General features: G+C 46.9%; 1 long non-coding RNA gene across 1 annotated transcript; it reads right to left on the bottom strand.

Annotated features, from left to right (window-relative positions):
• Positions 1-856: 856 nt before the first annotated feature.
• On the bottom strand, positions 857-1,599 carry LOC309389941. The gene is made up of 2 exons (XR_014175037.1): positions 1,464-1,599; positions 857-1,186 (listed from the first exon to the last, which is right to left on the bottom strand). It is a non-coding gene; the product is annotated as an uncharacterized lncRNA (long non-coding RNA).
• Between the last annotated feature and the right edge of the window lie 1,278 nt (positions 1,600-2,877).

Genomic DNA, 2,877 nt, shown 5'->3' with positions numbered 1-2,877 from the left:
AGCTGGGTGACGGCTCATGTGCCTATAGAGAGGGCTCCGCGTGCCACCTGTGGCATGTATACCATAGGTTCGCCATCACGGGCTTTAGCTCTTGGAGTTGATATCCAAAACACCAGGGGGAAGATCAGGGTGCCTAGATTTGGCTTTATATTGTGTGTGACTCAGGATGCCAATTTTAACATTCTTCTTAACGGCTGGCAGCAAAACTCTTGGCATCTTGTGTCTCACCAAGCATACAAATATTCCTTTGAAGCATCTCACTAAGGCTGTATCAATCCACTGATCTCAAAGCTTTCTGACCCCAAGCAGACAATATGTGGTTTGAGAGCAGCATGAGATCCCCACAGATCTTTCTTCTTTCTGCAGTAAACAAGGCGTTCTCTGTAAAGTCTCATGTTCTCTCCTGAAACTCCACAGATTCATTTCAGGAAGTGGTGCAAAGCTGGGGTTTAGAGCAGGGGGTTCCCAAACTTGGCAACTTTAAGACGCGTGGGCAGGCAAGCTCCCAAAATTCCCCTGCCAGCCATGTTAAGCGGAATTGAAGTCCACGCATCTTAAAGTTGCCAAGTTTGGGAACCCCCCCTGGTTTGGGCAATGTAAGGATGGGGAAAGGAGTAAAGGGGTCTGCTGAATAAGTACCACTTCTGCAGCCTTCCTTTCTGCCAGAACTTTACCTGTGCTGTGTAATTCCCAAGCGTTTCCTTTCGTTTCTGTCGTGTGACTTGCACCGCCTGGGCAATGACGAACTCCCTTCAGTGTTACACACACTGTCACCTTTGCTCAGAAGTGATTTACAGAGTTACCAGCAGAGGCTGGGAACTCCAGTCTTTCCCCAATCACACCAACCCTGTCTCACCTTCAGCCCGATTTAAATCTTGATAGTGCTTTTTCCTCTTCCTCATTTAGATGGATCTTTAGACCACGCTGGATCATCTTTGCCCGAGGCCTATAATCAGGTGATGGTGAGAAGAGGAAAATGCCTTGGATCTCAGGAGAAAGAGGGGACAATGCCTGCCCTTCACTTCGGATCAATGAAGTTCTCAAACTCCACTGATGTGACGGGAAGTCAGGTCAATGTATCCTTACGCTGGCAGGAGCTTAGATCATAACCGTAGGGATCCAGATCCACTAAGATTGATTGTTTTGCATTTGCTGAAGTAGAAAAGGGAAATGACAGCTCTCGGCTCTGAAAGGAGAAAACGAAAAGGCTCCTGTCAGATTCCCTTATCCCAGGGGTGTCCAAACTTGGGAACTTTAAGACTTGTGGACTTCAACTCCCAGAATTCCCCAGCCAACCATGCTGGCTGGGGAATTCTGGGAGTTGAAGTCCACAAGTCTTAAAGTTCCCAAGTTTGGACACCCTGCCTTATCCTCTTTGCCACCCCCCCCCCCACACCCAACCCTGCTATCTTTGCAACTATTTTTCAATATCTTTCTTTCTTTTGCATTATTCTTATGTTTACCTGGGCTGGGGCATTTTTTGTCCCAGTGACGCATTCCAGGGAACTCTCTTTCCACATAGCATCCATGACATCACCAAAGTTACGCCAAGTTCTACGCAGCAGGAAGAAATACAGAAGCGAAACAAACCAGGATGTTGACAATATCTCATTGCAAAAAAACCCACCACCCACCATGGCCGCTCAGATCCGAGCGGCAGGCAGCTACCGAAACAGGAAAGGAAGCAGACAGGACGTTTGATCTTCGGCCAACCTGGTTCCTTTGCAATCGAAAACCACGCAACTAGGCTGGCCTTCAAAACACTTTCTCGAACAGTGGGTGGAAAGACCCGTAAGTTTTGAAGGTACTCATTCTACTGTCCATATCAAGTTGGTCTTGCCTTTCCTCACCCCTTCCTTTTTTGTCACAGCTTGATCTTTATAACGAGAGGGATTTAGCAGGAATATTCTCAAGGGGAAGAGTGGAACACAGCCCGAAGAATGGCATCTCACGGGTACTTGCAGAGAGCTGGTTTCGTCGCTTTCCTTTCAAGCTCCATTGACTCTGAAGCCTACTTCCCTTGCCTACAGTTGTCACGGAGGAGGAAATTGTAGTACACCCCACCTAGCAACCCACCTAGTAACTCTGCAATGTCCTTCCCATTTTTCTGTGTGTGTGTGGGATTAGGAATTGTCCCACTTTGCATGTCACAATCTCAGTTCAATTAAGGTGAGGAAAGAAAAAGGGAAGCACTAGCCCAGCCAGGGCTCATCAATCCTCATAAATTACTCCCATTGTTCCTGTCTTGGTGAAATGGTACAACACCATATGTACAGATCTGAAGATGAAACTCAAATACTTTGGCCACCTAATGAGAAGGAAAGACTCACTGGAGAAGAGCCTCATGCTGGGAAAGATTGAGGGCAAAAGAAGAAGGGGACGACAGAGAATGAGGTGGCTGGATGGAGTCACCGAAGCAGTAGGCATGAGCTTAAATGGACTCCAGAGGATGGTAGAGGACAGGAAGGCCTGGAAGAATGTTGTCCATGGGGTCGCGATGGGTCGGACACGACTTTGCAACTAACAACAACAAATGTACAGACCATGTGTAAATGGTAAACCATATGCCAGTCCTCAAGTTACAATAGTTCACTTAGTGATCGTTCAAAGTTACATCGTTGAAAAAGTGACTTCTCACCGTTTTTCACCCTTATGACCATTGCAGCCTCCCCGTGGTCACATGATCAAATTTTGGATGCTTGGCAAGTGATTCATATTTATGACGGCGGCAGTGTCTCAAAGTCATGTGATCTCCTTTTGCGAGGTTGTAACAAGCGAAGTCAATAGAGAAGCCTGATTCCCTTAACGACCGTGTTATTAACTTAGCAGCTGCAGCGATTCACTTAACACATGTGGCAGGAAAAGTCGTAAAAAAAG

Source organism: Natrix helvetica, assembly GCF_964273705.1.
Source record: "Natrix helvetica genome assembly, chromosome: 3".
Lineage (NCBI taxonomy): Eukaryota > Metazoa > Chordata > Lepidosauria > Squamata > Natricidae > Natrix > Natrix helvetica.
This window is presented reverse-complemented; position numbering and strand designations above follow the sequence as displayed.